At 41.0% G+C, this 19,918-nt stretch overlaps 1 protein-coding gene across 1 annotated transcript in view; it reads right to left on the bottom strand.

Moving 5' to 3' along the window:
- The window catches only part of LOC109032863 (uncharacterized), a 45,893-nt gene extending 33,122 nt beyond the window's left edge, over positions 1-12,771 (bottom strand). Inside the window, exon 1 of the mRNA XM_072296636.1 lies at positions 12,649-12,771. The gene's annotated coding sequence lies outside the window, so the exon portion shown is untranslated. The remainder of the gene's footprint in view (positions 1-12,648) is intronic.
- Positions 12,772-19,918: the final 7,147 nt, after the last annotated feature.

The raw sequence follows: 19,918 nt of genomic DNA, 5'->3' as shown, positions 1-19,918 counted from the left end.
GTGGCAATCCTGACCTGCAATGTGTAAATGCTCGCACGTCGTTCTTGCTCGGCACAGAAGCTCCGTTGGGTGATATTTGGGCAAAAAGCGATGGCATTAGCTCGCGACTAGAATGCGCGGTCCTGAAAAAGGTGTAAAATACGATGCGGCGCGACCCTCCTCCGCCGGGCGCGAGTTTAATCATAAATTTCGCTCGCTTCATCCGAATTAGCATAGGGCGTTTTCAGCCACTCAGACACTTTCTGATCCCTTTCGGCTCCACTCAAATCCTCTTCACTCGGCTCCCGGACCGCATTCACGGATTCAGGATCCTTCTTTAAACCTCCCTCCCTATCGAGAGCCGTGAAATACCGTGGCCCGCGGCGCAAGAAATAGCTCGCGTTGCAGGGAAGGTGCTTGGGCGCAGGCAAGAATTCCCATCCGAATTTACGCACTAGAAAAAAAGTTACGGGCTATATACTGCCGAGTAGAGTCCCTTTATACTGAGAGTCAAGACAACACCCCCTCATGGAGTCACAAACGGGAATAAAGATTACACAAATTGGACGTTTTTTGTAATCTTTGATCGGCCCATTCTCAAATTCCTTTCTCCGTTCCTTCTCTCATTCCGTTTGTTCCTTGCCGAACTCGTAATTCCCTGGTCCATTCCAGACTATAATCTTTGCAATCGGTGAAAATGTAATCTTTATTCCCGTTTGTGACTCTGTGAAGGCCTAAAATACGGGAACGAATCAGAAATGGATTCACATTGTCTTGACTCTCAGTATAAAGGGAACTGCCGTGCTAAGGAAGAACGCCGTATGAACCCTCAGGCGTTGCCAAATTTTCTTTGATAAAACGCGAATTCCCTGGTAAATTTATGAATATTTTTCTTTCAATTTTTCGGAGAATTTTGTTCGCATTTTGATCCGAAGTACCTGAAAATTTCAAGGAAAAGTATTCATAATTTTCTTCACAAATAAACATTTCATCAAAGTAAATTTGACAACTCTCGAATGTTCATGCGGCGTTCTTCCTTAGCACGGCAGTATAGACGTACCGTCCGTTCCGGGCTTAGAGGCCGAAAAGTTCCGGGTGCTGGAGCCGTAGCTTCGACTGCTCCGCTGCCGTGCTGAGGAAAAACGACGTAAGAGCCTTCAGACGTTGCCAAAATTCCTTTGATAAAAACCGAATTTACTAAGAAAATTGTGACTATTTTCCCCCAAAATTTTAAGACAATTTTCTACACAATTTAATCTAAAATATCTGAAAATGTCAAGGGAAACTTGCATGAATGTCCTACAGAATGCTTGTTTTATCCGGAGAAATTTGGCAACTCTCGGTTGTTCATACGGCGTTTTTTCCGGGTGCTACGCCCGGATCGGGGACGGTATGTCTGTAGGGCCCACAAATACGTCTCCCACGACCCGAGTTTTTTCTTAGTGTGAGGTCCCTGAAAATTAGAGATATCAAATTTTCTTCAATATCGCGACGTGGCCATCAAAGTTATGGATTCCAGGTCTTCGACTTGTCCAAGTTTCCCTTGCCGAGTATTGCGAAAATTTCCCGGGTTTTTGAGACCGTGTGGAATGATCAATAATGCAACCAGATGACGTCTGACGCAACATCGATATGCCACAAAATGCCAGGGCGATAGTCAAATTTTGACAGTTTTCAAAATTGCACCTTAATTCATACTTCGTCAAGAGGCCCAATAATTTGAAAAGTCCACATTATCCAACAAATTGGTGTGGTACCACAATTATGAAGGAGAAACCCTACTTTTTTCCGTGTGCTTTTCGAAGGGGGATACCTCCGGTACTAATGGACGTAGAAACTAGGCCTTGGGACACATACTTCTATTAGCTTATCTGTAAGCTTCAACCCTTAAAAGGCGATTCTGAGGCCAGTGCTGCTGGCCCTTTCAAAAGAAAGAAAATTTTAACAAAAGTTGTGTTTTATCTGAAGAATTCCTGCAAAATTTCAAACGGCATTTTTCTTCAGCGCGGCAGGGCTGCTTCCCGCACGATGTGTTGGGTGTTGCCTACGAACCAGGCGTCGTTACCGTGAGTCGTAGTTAGGCGATTTACGACGCGACATCTTCCAGTTCATTTGCCGCCCTCCATCTGTTAGGCAACAATATGTTCAGGGGGTTGGGGGGGTGTATTTGAAGGGCCGGGAGGCAAGGTACTTGAGTTTTAGTTTCCGCGATGCATTTGACAAGGCAACGATAAATGCGACCGATGTAAAATACTGCCGGCACGCAGAAATCGTCGCTCCTTTGACGTAACGGCGTGAGCAATATTTTGAGATGAACCCTGTTATTCATATCATTTCCTGCTCTCCAGGGCTCATGTGAAAATTGAGATACGCCCTTACGTCTGAAATGCTACACTCAACGAACTTGCTCCGCTTTGATTGTCCGCGACGCACAGTGGATCGAGTCAATTAGAGAGGTCAAACATGAACTTTGCGAACAAAAATGCAAATTTTGATGTTTATCTCGTCACATCATAAATTTCAAGGGGTGATTATAGACCAAAGACATAAAGACGGAGCACTAAAAGCAAAAAATGAAGCTTCTAGAGCTTCTTTTCAATCACCTCTACTATTGGCTAGAGGATTGGCGGCGAAATCGGGACAAGTTTGAATTCAAATGTAGGGCGGGAACTAATAAATAAAATTGCGGAAACAAAGTATTTTAGGTTGATTTTTGCCCAAATTCAGGTACACACTCATATTTTTTTAACTTTAGGTTAGTTTCAGTCCGTCGTCGACCGATTAATTTCATTTGGGAGTAACGTTGATCTAGAACTGTAACGGCCTGTTTGAACCTGCAGAACCACCATGAGCAGAAGAAAAACTAACTTTATCTGAGATTACTGCCTGTTACCGAGCAAAAGTAGGTGTATTATATTAGGACGCAGACCGAACTTTCTTAGTATATTCGTTTTAGGAATTTAAAATACGTTTCAAAGAAGAAATGTGGAAAAATCAAGAGGACAAGTTCAAATCAAATTTCCGTTTGCCGCCATGGATTCCCGCGCTCATTTACACACTCACACAAGCACCCAGCGCCGAACCTAGCCTCACTTTTTCCCCGTGCTTTTAGATACGAGCGCTCCGTCTTTATGTCTTTGTTATAGACGGCAATTTCACGAAGAAACCAATGAAACCACTTTTAGAGCGTCAAAGTTGTGAATAAACGGAGGTATAAGCGTTGAAAGTTTTCGAATTTTGTCCTGCCTCTCTCGCTGGCTCGATCCAATGTGCGACGGTGGTTCTCAGCATTCACTCATGCTGCAGTGCTAAATGGACTGCATTTTGCAATTTGGAGCTGTAAATTCTGTCTCGTCTGAAAAAACACGTATGTGCATAGGGAAACTAATGGCACATACGTTGTTTTTAAACCGGGCCGGAATTTATAGTTCCTAATTGCAAAATGTAGTCCAAATAGAAGAAGGGGAAAGTTCGACAGTTTTGATGGACTATTTTATTTCAAATTTCGCTGCGACATTAGGAAAACTGACGAGTGTAACCTTTCTCGATTGAAAGAACGAAACCTATCAAAAACACCACTCGGAAAGTTGTACATCAAATGCAAGCATTAACAAAATCAAAAACACCAAGAAAATAGATAGAGTTGCGAAAGTTTACGAAAACTGTTGACTCTTGATGAGATTCTTTAGATTTTCCTCACAAAGATGAAGTGAATCATTCTCCTCATTAAATGTAATCTGTTTTTTTGGTTGAATTCATTAATCATCAATTAAATGAAAAAATAATTTGATTCAGTTAATCACGCCAATAACATTTAAGGCGTACATAATTCATGAATTGTTCCATCTCGGAGTTCCCTGGACGTTATGGAAATTCGCGGACTCAGCACCCCAATATTGCCAGGTCGAACGGTCAAATGTAGACATTTTACACGGGTTAGAATAGAGGGGGGAGGGGTGCCGATTTTCCAGCCTTCCCTGGTAAAAATTGGCAGTAGAATCTGTGTTCCAAAATACCATAGACCTAAAGCCGGCTGTAAGACTTCCAATAGCTTCTGTAGCCGACTGTACAATTTCTTTTAGCCTTTTATAGCCGATGGCGACTAAGCAACAGCCAGGCGATAAAGTTTGTGCTAAACGTTACTAAATACGGATACTAGGACTTAGTTAGTTTTTGGACCACCGCTCTCTTTTTGTGCCGTACTATCTTGATTTATTTTGCGAGGAAAGCTCCGTACTTTTGAAGGATGACTGTCATTCTTAATATGTTGGAGCGCCTTCAATTTCTTATGATACTGTGCAATACCTCCGGTGTGAAATAGTTGCTTCAGACGCCGTGGCACGCTGCGGCGCGGCGGGCGGGCAGAGAGCGCAAAGCGCGCATTAGCGCCTACAAACCTAACAGGGATACTTCACGCATTGCGCAATACGTGAAGTATCCCGTTAGGTTTGTAGGCGCCAGTGCGTCGCCGCTCCGCTTTGAGTTGGGCTCTAATGTTTAATCTTGCGGAGTCAGCATTTTTCAACTCATGATTTTGAAATGTTTGCACACTCTGTTTGGATAATTCTCATTTTAATTGATGAAAAAAAAATATGTTTTAAAGGAAAATATAATGTGTGTTTTGTAAATATCAAGGTAGTTCCGTATCAAACTTAATGATTTCCAAAGCACACTTTCTACACAATTTCTTATGGCCTTTTATAGCCAATAGCGATAAAGTGTAAAGCCCGGCGATAGGAACTGTAGCCCGATTTTCTTATAGCTTCGGATAGCCCGGCTATATGTTTTGCTCCTCTTTCTACAGCCAGCTATATGATTTTCAATAGCCTTCTTTAGTCGGCTATAAGAACTCCTATGGTGTTTTGAGACGCAGCTCCTATCGCCAATTTTTACCAGGGTTATATGGCATCAATGGCATCCCGGCGAAGAAATATACTATCGTGCTAAGGAAGGATGTCGTACGAACATTTAGACGTACTTTTCATCTGGCTAAAAACGAACTTCCACAAAAACTTGTGAATTTTTTTCGTTTAATTTTTCCGATAATTTTGCTTGTAAGTTAATAAAAATTCAGAATGCCTAAACATTTCGAGGAAGCATATCCATATCTCTATAGGATTAGGACATGTAAGTGGGGAGCAGTTCACAAAATTTGAAAGCTCATACGGAGTTCTCCTTTAGCATGGCAGTCAGTGACATTTCCTTCTCTTACACTGCTACGGAATCACTGTTTCTCTAAGGGCATTTCGGAGTAAAGTATAATTTCTTGTGTTTGAAATCGGTTACCAACAATGGGAACTTGAATATAAAAAGATTTTTGAGAACACTTGATCCACATGCCTAAATGTATAGATATTGCTGCACGGTGAGTATTTTTGGCCTACCTAAAAAAATGAAGGCAAAAAACCGACGCGCGAAACTTCCAATTGTCTTATCTCCACTCTCTCTATTTTCAGGTCATAAAACGCCACTCAGTCGTATGCCACTTTTTAACGGACGCGGTTAAGAATTACGAGGCGCAGACGAATGCAACAAAGTGTTACTTCCTCAGCAAATAATTTTCGGTGTAGGTTACACACTCTTAAGTTATGAGCTAATGAAACCCTTTACGATCTACTGCTGCTAATTACGAAAAGATTGAGGCGACTTCGCCGTGGCCGACTTTCAAACCACACACAAGAGTGCAAGATGAAAGTTTACACCTAGAATTAAAATATATAAACGGGAGTATACACTGACGGACGCGACGAAAATGTGATCTTGCTCCTTCAAAACGTCGATACCACCCACACTACAAACGCAGATAATTACCGGGTCCTAAGTATCCCGCCCTCCGAAGCTGCACCGGTAACATAGAGTTATCCAGAGGTCGCTTTGTTCGCACTTTCACACCCCGCCCGCCGTACCCTTCCCGTTTCGCAGAGCGCCATTAAAAGTAACGAGCCATAAATTGAAGTTACGTCTGAGAGGATACAGTTTCTTATTGCTCATTGAGAGCTCCGTCATCGTAAAAGATGCCGCAATCGTTACGCTGATTTGTATCCGAGAGCCATCTTGATCTGCCGTTTAAGCATATGGAAAAGAATCGATTAGGGTGATGATAATCGATTCCGATCGTCGATGAGTCACGCTTCGCCCCTGAATGGTGGTGATTTTAAAAGTTGGCAACACTATTTTCCCTGTTCCAAGGAGTCTAGTTTTTTTTCATTTTGGGAAATCCTGATGGAATCCTGATTTTCCTGATTTTTGACTGCTACATCCTGATTTCATGAGTTTTCCAAGTCCTGATCAAATCCTGATTTTTTACGGAAAAGAATTAATGTAATATAACTTCACAAAAATAGCTCGACAAGAAAATCCGATCGGAAGGCCGACTTTTCTCAAATCCTGATTTTCAGACCGAGTTTTCCTCAAATCCTGATGAAATCGGGATTAAATCCTGATTGACCTCGAATCCTCATAGAGTCGGGAAAATTGGGAAAATCCTGATGCTAGGCACCCTGTCAGGGTGTCTAGTTTGTTTTCATTTTGGGCAATCCTGATTTTTGACTGCTAAATCCTGATTCCATAGTTTTTCCAAATCCTGATCAAATCCTGACCTTAGGCAACGCGAGTGTAACTTCACAAAACTAGCTCGATAAAAAAATTCAATCGGACTGCCAACTTTTCTCAACCCCTGATTTTACGACGGATTTTTCCTCAAATCCTGATGAAATCGGGATTAAATCCTGACCGACCTCAAATCCCGATAGAATCGGGAAAATCCTGATGCTGGACACCCTGGTATTCTACATCGGCATTTTGGATCGAAAATGTATGGAAAAAGTGACCGAAGCTCGGCGCACACCGGGCTCGGAACTCGTCGACCGGAACATGGCGCCAGCTCTCCCATTTACGCTGCGACTCTATGTACTTTAAGGGTACATATTGGTGCGGTCGGGGGTTATTAATTAAGCGGAGGTTAATGTCTGCCGAATTAAAATGATTTAGACAGATTCTAGTTTCATTTCCATATTAAAATATCAACTCCGGCGCGTCCCCCAAAGCCGCGCTTAACATGCGACTCCGGGACGAACTACAAGGAGCAGGTGCTATTAATTACTCACACTGGGTGCGAGGGGAACGCATGTGAGTCTGTATATATCTGTGCGATTAACCGACTCGAGTCCCCCCCCCCCCCCCTCCGCACTTCAAGCCGCGTCGTCTTGAGCATATTTAACATTTGCCAAAATTGTTGAATTACATAAGTTGTTTCATCCTCGCTTCCATCCTCCATTACTCGATGGTCTATTTTCTGGTATAGAGATTTTGGAGTTTAACCACGTCGCTTAGTCTGCCGTCCTAAGGAAGAACGCCGTATGAACATTCGAGAGTTGCCAAATTTCCTTCGATAAAATGTTTATTTCTGAGGAACGTTATAGATGTTTTTCCTTGAGATTTTCAGGAACTTTAGGTGAAATTGAAAACAAAATTATCTGAAAAATCGGGAGGAAAATATTCATAAATTTACCAGGAGATTCGTGTTTTATCAGAGGAAATTTGGCAACGCCTGAAGGTTCTTACGGCGTTTTTCCTTAGCACGGAGGTATTCCTCGACGATGGATACAAATTCTTACGAGGCAGCCCGAGACAATGCTGCCGTGCTAAGGAAAAACGCCGTATGAACATTTGAATGTTGCCAAATTTTCTCTCTGAAGATATTTATTCTGGAAGAAAATAATGAATATTTTTCCTTGAAATTTTCGGACTATTTAGATCGAATAACGAACTAAATTTTCTAAGAAAAGTGGGAGAAAAATATAAACAAATATTTCCAAAAATTCGAGATTTTTCAAAGTAAATTTGGCAACGCCTGAAGGCTCATACGGCGTTTTTCCTTAGCACGGTAGAACGGTGGAAGGAGAACATGGGGGGAAAACGTGAAGCAAGACTGTAATACAACGATAAAAAACTCAAAACGTTTCGACTAAAAACTGAGTCATTCAGTTTTTTGGCTTGTTTTTCTCTCTTTCTAAGTGAGCTGATTATTATCTTTGAATCGACTTCTACGTCGAAAATTTCAGTTGATAACTTTTTCGTGGGCGCTGATCAATGGCAAAAAAGCCGGTTTTGGATTTTTCAATAAGTTACCTATTATATAAAAAAGAGAAAAAAGCAGAAAGAGGTGAAGTACTAAGGCTTCTTAAAGTGTTTGACTAATGCAGCCGCATACATGCACACCGTACTTTTGTTCTAATACATCGCAGATTTGAAGTGAGGTTAAATTTGCTGTTAAATAAGCAAATTCTATTCCAACGAAATTCACTGGTCTTCAGAAAATGCAGTTGCTGTGTCCTTGTTGTTCCTCGTTGTTTCTTCTTTCATCTTGTTTTGTTGCGGTTCGCTGTGAAAACAGGTGTGCGTTTGATCCTCTTCAGCAGATGGACAAGTCGCAATAACGGAAGGTAATAAATAATCACAAGAAAATTCAAAAGTTATACATGGTAAAAATCGGTACGAATAAGTGTTAGTAAACACCTACTTCTAGAAGAATAAGTTTGCATTTAATACTGCATTTCCAAAGAAAAACGAAGAAAAACGATATCTAAGCTTACATCTATGAAATAGAATTTTCCACTAAGACTATGTAATCATCAATACACCTTGTGACGAAAACTACACTACATTGTTAGTAAGATATTTTCGGAAAAGGTACACTTCGTTTTTATAATGAGGCAATGGTGACGAAAATAGGCTCTATATTGAGAAATTAAACACAAGAGTAAAGTTCCAATACTGTACAATCTTCATTTACAGCGGCAACTCGTTAGTTCACCGAAGAAAGATAATTTGAAAATAATTTTGGCTGAACCTGAAGGGAAATCAAAATCTTGGGAAAACATACAAACATTTCCTTGAAATTGAAGTTAATTTCCCTAATTCCGTAAGTTAAGGGACGGAACCACTCTTAGTGAGGAGGAAAAAAACCTTCAATTGTGACCATCGATTGGTTCATGTAACCAAAGTTCTTTATTTATGTGGGTAAACGCTTTTTTGGTCACAGAAGCAGGCTTTTCATATATTTAGAAGACCCTGACCAGTCTAGATTCCTGAAAATTGTGAATATTTTTTTTCAAACTTTTCGGACAATTATGCTCGCGATTTAATCTAAAATGCCTGAAAATTTCTAGGAAAACCATGTAAAAAAAATCCTCACGAATACGTCTTGGATTTGAAGAAATTCGTCAACTCTTGAATGTCCATACGGCGTTCTCCGTTAGTTGGCACCGCAGGAAACGAGTTCTGCCTTTTGCATTCTTTCCATGCGAACCGACGTTTCCCCCAAATCGACACTCCTACAGTGGCGGATCCAGTGATATGGCAACACCGCACTCCAAACATTTAAACCTATGCTAAATAATCGATTCCTATCGGAGCACTGGCCCCTCCAAGAATCGATACATATCCATAGGTTTAAAGATCCAGTGATTTGGCAACACCGCATTCCATCCATTTAAACCTATGCTAAATAATCGATTCTTATCGGAGCACTGGCCCCTCCAAGAATCGATACGTTTCCATAGGTTCAAATGAAGAAAAACGATGTTGCCAATTCGCTGGATCCGCCAACGAAACGAGACTATTGATAAATGATCCCGGGCTGGTAACCGCATGCCGTATACCTTCGTTTAACGAGCGCGTTGCGGGGGGTGCGGGGGCGAGTTCTTAATTTTGGGGCGAATAATTCTCCGCAACTCGTTCCGAGGAAACGCGAAGTTGCTACCGAGTTGTGCGGGGGAGGGAGCGGAGGGAGGGGGGGGCGGCGAGGCCCCGCTCAAAGTGGGAAACTTAAAAGTTGGATCCTATTAATTATAAAAGTTACACTTGAACATCGAAGCCACGCAACGGAACCGCGCCGTGTAGTCTACCGCGCCGGGGGAAAACCCCGTATGAGCATTCCGATGTTGCCAAATTTCTCCTCGGAAAATCATTATTTAGGAGAAAAGACATCAATATCGTTTCTTGAACTTTTCCGACTCTTCAGATGAAATCATGAACGAAATCCTCCGGGAAACCAGAGGAGAAATATTCATAAATTTCCCTGAAACTTCAGGATTTATCGAAGGAAATTTGGCAACGCCTGAAGGTTGATACGGCGTTTTCCCTTAGCGCGACAGTAGTGGCCTCGTAAAGTGGATCGCCTTTTGCTTCGCGCTCGGCGCAAATGAAAGGGCACCTCAGGACCCCCCTGCCCCCCGCCTCCCCCCCCCCCCGATAAAAACAGCACGTTGAGCCGCTGAACGATAACACCGTAGCGTAAGAGTTTAAGCTGGTGCTAAAAGGTACAGAAAGCATTCCGCTGGAATACTAATTGGGCTACATCTCGCCGTAAGGAACCACTATTCCTGGCTCATTTTAGAAACAACATATATACCATTGGTTTCTCTATGCAGAGAAGTGATTTTATGGAGGAACCTGAGATGGTGGCTCCTTAATGAAAAATGTAATCCGATAGGGCTACATCTTGCAGTACGGCACCACTAGTTCTAGTTCAACCATAAAATCACCTATCTGAATGTGAGAAGGGATGGTACATTGCCTCTGAACTGAGCCAGGAATATCGTTTCCTTATTATTCAAATTTTCAGATGAGAGTAGAACCAATGAACCCTTTTACGTCGCAAAACAACAACAGCCGTGTGAGCGAAGTATTCTTCTCGTGTTCTCAGTGTACAGAAATCTTTCGCTGGTATACCCTAAAATTTCTCACACAAGCACTAAGAGCCTGAGCTCTTGAAACTGAGAGATACAAGAAAATTATGACCGGAAAATTGTAAATAGGTACGATCTCATTTTGATCGAAATTATTTGTAATTCGTTTTTTTAGTTAATAGAGTAAGAAAAATGTAACTAGAGGAAAACGCAAAAAATACATCTTATCCCACTAATAGAATAGTATAACCATGACTGAGCAACTTACAATGATTAGTTTCAACTGAGCGGAACGAATATTTCAGTCTTTGGGATTGAGAGCATCTACCAATAAAAAAAAGTACACAGATAACAAGATAATTATACTGATTCATTGACTTCTATCGTTCAAGTTTACATGTACAAAACCCAGCCTGGGGGTAGATGCGTTGCCATTGAGGGCTTCAAATCCCGACTCTACCGGCTCACTTGAGCTGGTGCAGACTATGTATAGCTACAATATATCGCAGAGAAAATGTACACATGCAGTTTCCAAAATCCTAGGAGAATTAAACCTAGCCTAACTATTTATAAATTAAAAACCTAAAAGAGCCTAGCCTAAGTAGGTATATATTCTAGCTAGAGCAGCAGAGAATTGATTTTTCTGAATCAAAGGCTTTGGAAATTGTCTTCTTCCACAATTTTTAAGACAGAGTTGAAAAATACAATTTTATAATCCAGCAGTCACAATGATCGTTCTTCAGTATGTTCTGTCTGAGTGGGGGGGGGGGGGGGGGGGGGAGCTTTATTGCGAAAAATAGAGGAGAAGTGGAATGGGAAGAAAGGAAAAGTTAGTTATCTACAGACACAATTTTATGGGCTTCTCGAAAGTATTTTTCAACCATCGAGATTTCTAATTTCGTCTACAGTGGACAATCGTGTGCTTACATTTTTTTTTTGGTGTCGCACTAATATTGTGCAATTTTCATAAAGTTTTTAGAGGGTATGACTTGCAAAATTTTTTTCAATCCTTCGAATACAATATTCGTTATTGAAATAATTCTCTGCTGCTATAGATTCTGAAAGTACTCAGACCACGCTACTCCCCATATAGAGGATACAAGTTATGAACTGCTCTAGAAACGAACTTTATCATTATTTGAGTTATAAATACATTTCTGGTACAGGAAAATAACATACCACGCGCTTCACCTCGCACTACATAAAGAACCGAAAAATAGAGAGAGTATATGACAAGAGTGCCAATTTAACTACGGTAGATAGGTAAATTAATTTCTAGTTAGTTATAATATAATTACAAGCATGGCAATCAAATATGGAGTCCGTTTGCTGGCAGCATTCTATGACTATCTGAATATATTCACGGAAAAGGGACCTCTAAGACGTCTAAAATGGATTGCAGTATTCAAAACGAATTCCTATTTGGGAGGACTAAATACGTTTAAAAAAAGTTCCACAGAATAATATGCCATCTTTGCATTTGAATTTAGCTACCTACATTCGATCGTTTAACAAAGAAAAGCCCTTTTCATTTGCGAGGTTATGAAGGATTTAACCTGTATCTTTCGATATAGGGAACTATGTGTGTTCATACTACTCAGAAGAAAAAACAAAACAAACAAACCAAGTAAAAAAGAAATGAGAAGAAAATATTAATTTAATACGTGTTTCAATTTATTTGTGGGCACCGAAATAGAAAAAAACATATTTGATAGGAGTGAAACGGACGTATTTCATGGGTATAAGTGCTGCCAGCTATTAGGTATCTCCCTAACATCTCAGTCACAATATAAAATTGATTAATCAGGTGATAGATGTACAAAGAAATTTAGGTATATGAAAATAATACTCCAATTAAAACAATTTAGTCTCCGCAATCAATCCAAATTATCATAACTAACAGTTTATTTCTACTTCTACGAAGAGAGAGGCTCTGCTACTATTCCCCAAGGCACCATTTCAACACCTATGGGATTACCTTAAAATAGAAGGTTCTGTAGAGGACTCCTAGAGTCTCCTGTTGTTTCACCGCCATTTTTCTTCGCCTCAACTTTAAAACCATTTTAAATCTGATGATTGGTTACAGAAAAGAGAGAAAAAAATTAATTAGGACTTTCTATAGAAAAAATCCAAGTAGGTATAACATGAGGAAAAGAAAATAAATAAATAAATGGTGAGACTTATAAAATATAAAGAACTCATTATGATTGTATGAGCTCTGGACAAGGAGATGCAATTCCTCAATTGCGAACCGGTATAAGTTTAGTCGTTGATGTAGCAGGTTAAACAAAGTTATAACAAATTGAAAAATATATTTCCTAATAAAATGAACTGCATAGTTTCGTAACAAAACACAATACGCTGAGCGCCCTCAACTGGTAACTTACGCATTAATCTTTGCAGAAGATGCAAAAACATTCATTAAATGTGGTGGTGATTTTCTCATATTACTAAAACGAGGTTTTGCTTGCCTCAATGTGTAACACAATCTATATCGATCGAATATCTATAATCAGGGTGTCTACTGAGGTCCACAAAAATAAAATAAGTACTTTTTAAGTACTGTTTAGGTACTTAAGGAAAATTTAAGTACCTCGCCTTGGGGAAAAATAGGTACTTTTAAGTACCTTTCGCGAGTATCGCAATTCTTCGATTTAGCACTGTCGCGCGCTTTACTTCGGCTATTACCGTGGCCTTTTCGGCTGTTTCGTCAAATCGAGGGAAATGCCTCGTTCCGCTCCTCTACACAACCGCGCTCTTACGGGCTGGCATTGTACTAATACACCTGACGGCCAACGCACAGAGGGTTGCATAACTATCAGGTAATCGAACTGAACGCGCAGCGCAAAATGCGAAAAATTATGGACCTTCCGCGAGATTTACGTACTTTTAAGGTACTTACGGACCGATCTTAAAAAATGCGTACTTTTTCCGGACTTTACGGACTGGTAGACACCCTGATAATATTCTGAAAATTTTTGAGTAAGAACGAATTTCGATAGAGCACGGACGAAGGTTGCGCGCGGAGCTGAGGATTGGGTTCGCGCGCGGATCCGCCGACGTGCGACGAACGTCACGTTTTGACGTTCAGAGGGTTCCCGGTCCAACGATTCAAGTTCGACTTGCGGTCAAAGAAAGTTGACGAATAAGTCACGGTCCAATTAACTTCTCCGTTCCTCGGCGGAGGATCGCGATTTTCTCCCGCGTTGTGTTATGGATGGCTCGGCATCGACATAGACAAGCGCTCGCCTCAAATTGGAGATATTTGACCAGAATCATCCTGACTACATCAAAAGTTTCTCCTTGTATTCTGAAGGATATATTTTCACAACGTTTAAAGATGAAATGGACTACATTTTACAATCGGCTTAAAAACAACGTACGTGCGATTACTTTCCCCATGCACATAAGTATTTTTTTTCAGGTGAGCCAGAATTGGACTGCATTTTGCAATTTGGAACTATAGATTCTGGCTCATCTGAAAAAACACTTATGTGCATAGGGAAACCAATGGCACATACGTTGTTTTTAAACCGGGCCAGAATCTATGGTTCCAAATTGCAAAATGCAGTCCAATTTATCGTTCCAAATTGCAAAATGCAGACCAAGTGTTTTTTGTTCTCCTGTTGAAAACGATAAAACAGGGCAGGGAATTGCGCAAAAATTAGGCTTACTTTTTTGGCTTAAATTCGTCCAAATATCGTGCTGCCACAGGCCATGCAATAACAGGCCATCCAAGCATTGTGAATGGGTGAGCTAGAAAAGTCTTTTTTTCTATGATTTAGCATAACAAGTAAATAACCAACGGCTGCTAGACAGGGTAATCATTATAGCACCGCGCTTTGTTTCCCATTCAAAATGTTACGTAAAAAGCAAATCACCATTTCAATGACTCATTGAAGCGAAAGGTACGAGTAACAGTTGAATGATGATGCTAAAAAATGAAAAGCTTCCGACAATGGTTGTATATCAGTGGAGGGTGTCTATTTGTCTCTAGTCGTAAATGAAGGAAGAAGATGATGTACGATTTAAAAGCACACATTTTGGCTATTTTCCAACCTTTAAGAATATACTCGAGTATAGGATATTTGGCTTAATCGGCGATCATACTCGGCTTTTTTTATTATTTTTTCCATGTTCATCTCAGTTTTCTTGTGTATGAATGATTTAATATCATTTTAACCAAATCATAGCAAAATAAAAGCTGTCTACAGCTTTGTCTGTAACTTTCAATAATAATCAGTCCGCTGCGCAAGAGGAACAACAACGCTGAAACTATAACGCCTACACGTGTCCGCGTGAGCCTCCGCAAGAACGGTATCCTTGGTCGTAAAGAACTCCTTCATTGTGGCCGTTCAAACGAAAAGTCATAGAAATACTGAGACGTTGCCAAATTTCTGATGATAAAAAAATTAAGAACAATTTATATGTGTTTATTTCAATTTTTTACAAAGTCTTAATCAATATACCTATTCTAATGAATCTCAAAATTTCGAAGGAGATACTTAAAAATTTTCTTAGGGATAAATATTTTCTACGAAAAAATTTTAACACCTCCTAAAGCCCATTCTGGGAAATCCTGATTTTCCTGATTTTTAACTGCTAAATCCTGATTTCATAATCCGATCAAATCCTGATGTTATGCGGAGAAAAATTGAAATTTCTGCATAAGCGTATGCGAAAGCATAAAAAAATCCGATCGGACAGCCGACTTTTCTCAAATCCTGATTATACGACCAATTTTTCCTCAAATCCTGATGGAATCGGGATTAAATCCTGAATGACCTCAAATCCTGATAGATTCTGGAAATTGAGGAAATCTGATGATAGACACCCTGACGAAAACGTTTGTGCGGATTTGTGTGCAAATTTCAATAAATTTCGTGCATTTTACGAACCAAATTCTTTGAAATTCCAAAGGAATCCGCACAAACGTTCTCTGGTAAAACATGAAATTCCCAGTTAAATTTGGCAATAGCTGATGTTACTTGGTTCCTTTGGCATAATTTCCTTTCCTTTCCTTGGCAATTTAATATTTTACCAGCGAACGTTTGTGCGGAAACCTTTGGACATTTTAAGGAATCCGCTTCGTAAAATGCACGAAATTCACTGAAATTTGCGCACAAATCCGCACAACCGTTTCCATGTAAGAAATTAAATTGCCTAGTTATGGCAATACACTGGAAAAAAACACATTGGATCTAGAGTCCAGACTCTTGAAAACATCGACAAGAAAAAAATACTCTTGAGTCAATCAGATTTAAGCTTAAATCAAAAGGAAATCCGCTTAAATTAAGAAGCTTGGTTCTTGATTTAAGCTTAGGAAAAAATACTCTTGATTCAATCAGATTTAAGCTTAAATCAAAAGGAAATCCGCTTAAATTAAGAAGCTTGGTTCTTGATTTAAGCTTAGGAAAAAATACTCTTGATTCAAATCAGATTTAAGCTTAAATCAAAAGGAAATCCGCTCAAAGTAAGAAGCTTGGTTCTTGATTTAAGCTTAGGAAAAAATACTCTTGATTCAATCAGATTTAAGCTTAAATCAAAAGGAAATCCGCTCAAATTAAGAAGCTTGGTTCTTGATTTAAGCTTAGGAAAAGATACTCTTGATTCAATCAGATTTAAGCTTAAATCAAAAGGAAATCCGCTCAAATTAAGAAGCTTGGTTCTTGATTTAAGCTTAGGAAAAAATACTCTTGATTCAATCAGATTTAAGCTTAAGTCAAAAGGAAATCCGCTCAAATTAAGAAGCTTAGTTCTTGATTTAAGCTTAAATCTGATTGAATCAAGAGTATTTTTTCTTGTCAATGCTTTCAAGAGTCTGGACTCTAGATCCTATATGTTTTTTTTTCCAGTGCAGTTATGGCAATAGCTGATGTGGTTTGGTTCCTTTCTGCTAAAACGCGGTGGATTTTTCATCTCACTTGCGCAACCCTGGTAGGAACCGTTCTGTGGTCCGGTTAAATGCCAGCGGAACAATGAAAAAAGTCCCGATCGACCCGACCCCCGCGACTGTGCGTCCAGGTCCTGTCCGTGCAGATTGGCCCGCCTGATAAATGTCCGCGAGGACTCGATTTTTTACCTCTCGACTCTGACATCGGGTCCCTGTCCCCCGATCTCACCGTCCGAATTCGAGGAGACTGCCCTTTAACGCCCGCAGCACGGAGTGCGGGGGGGGGGGGGTTGATAGGAGAGCGCGGGTCAATAAAGATCTTTGTAACAATAAGTGACTTATTTACCCTTTTCAATCCGCGCGAGGTAAGTCTCGAAGTTCCGCTGCGTGCGATGGGAAGATTGAACCGGTTTCTCTCTCGCCTTCTCGCGTTCTTCTCCCTCCGTCTTCCACCCCCCTTTATTTATCTCAATCCACTATGACGGAAAAAAACCTTGAAGGTGATGCAAGTCGAGAGAGAAAAAAAACTTCGGTTCATTCGACATACCGAACTTTTTGGTCTATACATATAACCGAAAATTTCAACCACAGAGACTGTCAACTTGGTTAAAAAATTGTGCTAAAAGTCACCCGATTTTTTGGACTGTAGTTTGGTTTATTTGACCAACAATTTTAATGGTTCCGGCCGAAATTAATAAGAGCATACGGAGTGATATAAAAGTCCTGGATCACCAGCGCCAGGCAGCAAAATTGTAGAGGTTCCGGCCGAAAATTGATAAGAGCATACGGGGTGATATAAAAGTCCTGAAATACCAGCGCCAGACAGCATCTTTCTAACTTTTGAATAAACTGAGTTGGAGACTTGAGTGCCTGAGAGTCAAAGAACACTACTTCTGGGACCCAAATGTATTGTACCCAAAATTATGTCAGGAGAACCTCCCACCTCCCTGAAGGAAAGCAAAAATCCTGAGGTTATAGGGATGGTGGAGAATTTTGGATCACCCTCTATGAACCGAAGTTCGGTCCTTCTCATCGAAGTTTTTTCGCACCTTGGGGCTCTTTCTCTTTGGCTTCGGTATGCTCTCAGCAGTGCATTTTGAGAACGATTAAATTATTTCAAAAGTTTACACAGAAAGTGAGTAGTTTTTCAAAAACCAGTCCAAGAGGTTTAGGGCTAAAATCACATAATAAAGTTTTATTGGTTAAAGATGGAAACAATACTTTTGCCCTTGTTCTGGGGGCTCAAAGGTTTCCAATGGATTCTATGTTCATGAAAATGTTCGTGATCGATCTGGAAACTGACATTTCGGATGTTTCTAAAATAAACTCGTAACGGCTGATACCTACGTCCTACGATACATCGAAGTGGTAGAAGGCACCGGGGGGGGGGGGGGTTCTTTCCTGACGATCTCCCGGAGTAATCCCCTTCCCCCATCCATCCGTTTTTCTCTGTAATCCCTTCTACACAACAAATTGACGATAAAAGATAAATTTTCGTCTCCACGTAGCAACAAGGCCAAAAGACACCCGACCGACTTGAAGGGGGTATTATCCGTTTCCGAAAAGCGCTCGAGACCGAAAATCCGAGCTTAGCTTTAGGCTGGAACTTGCGAACAAAGTCAAGAGGGGCGGCGGGGGGTGGAGGGGAGGGGCGGGGGGGGGGGGTGCGTCAAGACGACGTTTGACACGAGGAGGCAGGATACAGGATCCGAATGGCAAAACAATTTAATTCTGTCTCTTGATAAATGGATGCGGGATATTAACCTGGCGACCCCCGCAAATTAATGTTCCTCACCACTTCCTCGGTGGCGATTAGCAATCCGGACTGGTGACTTGACTCCCTTCGTGTCCCTTCCCACGACTCGCTACTCTTCTTTCTCCCCGGACCCTCGAGGTTCATCCTCTCCATTGCCAAATTGACAATGCCACGAAAATTAGCCGTAATGGACCAATAGATGAGATGAAACAAGCAGTGTTATATGCGCCGCATGCGAATAGTCATACCAGGCAGAAAGTCAAATGCCGAGGCAGATTCTCGCTATATAATAAAATCATTTTTAAGACGACCGATGGATGAGGCGAGGAAGGGGAGTAAGACGGTCGATGGGCTGAAGTTCAAAGTTCGTAAGTGGGAAAATTCTAATAGAATTATTTTTCGATGGACGGGGTGAGGAAGGGGAGTAAGAATGGTAAGTAGCGGATTTCGGGGGTGCGCAGCGCCCCGGGGTTGGGCCGCGTAGTGGCCAGGGGGCGGACCCCCTAGTAGTCAGTAATTAACTCCGATTGAAATTCTGCAGATTTCCCAAATTCTGTAGGACAGAAAATTGGATCGCGTTTAACAGAAAGGAACCAGCCAAATCAGCTATTGTCAAATTTAACTGGGCAATTTAATTTTTTGCGAGAGAACGTTTCTGCAAATTGCTTTGAACAGTTCAAGGAATTTTCTTCGTATTGAGCAGAAAATTCGCGCTAATATCCGCACAACCGGTTTAATGTAAAAAATTGAACTGCCCAGTTAAATTAGGCAATATCTGATGTGGCTTGGTTCCTTTCTGCTTAACGTGGTCCAATCTAGGGTGGCCACGGACGTTTGGAATTTCCTACCCCCTCAAATTTTTCCCCGGGCCAATTTTCAGAAAACTCCTGAGAAAATATGAATCGAAAAGTTTAAAATTCAACGATGCAGCTTGGAGAAAAGCTGAAGCTATACAAAGTACGACAGGAAAAAATTCATTCTGCTTTTCCCGATTTTCCTGGACTGTGTGGCCGTACTACTTTCAGCGTACTTTTTCCGTATCCTGTGATGGAATTTATCTATAAAACAACTTAACTGATAACTGGATGTTCTGATCTTCCATTTTCCGAAGTGAGGAAATGGCAACATGGAGCGGTTGTGGGGGCACTAACGATTCCCGCCCAAACACCTTCTTTCTAGCACTCAATATATGACCGCAAGCCCCCCCCCCCTCCGCCATCCCTTTTTCCTCCACACTTAATTGAAACATTTGTCGCCAGATTTGCCCCCCTTCCCCAAACCGTGGCAGAGTCATTGTCACCTACGGCAAAGTTTCTTAGCCGTAAAAGGGGTCGTAAATTACCGGTGCTTCGAAAGCATCTTCTGCTTCCAATTGGAAACCGGTGCCAATTTGGGTCTTCTTCGCTGTTGTTCGGATTATCCTGCTTAGAACGGGAGGTTTCATGAGAATCGGAAGCTTTTTCACCTATCTTGTCCACTCGTGAAATGATCATCTTCTGGCGTACAGGTACACGTAACCCAACTAGCACGGGAATATGACAGGGCGATAAGTTTTCTTGGATTTCCTCGCGCAACCCTGTAGCTTGCCTCCTAGCTGGA

Source organism: Bemisia tabaci, chromosome 2 (genome assembly GCF_918797505.1).
Source record: "Bemisia tabaci chromosome 2, PGI_BMITA_v3".
NCBI lineage: Eukaryota > Metazoa > Arthropoda > Insecta > Hemiptera > Aleyrodidae > Bemisia > Bemisia tabaci.
The sequence above is the reverse complement of the archived record's forward strand: the minus strand, read 5'-3'. Positions and strand labels throughout refer to the sequence as shown.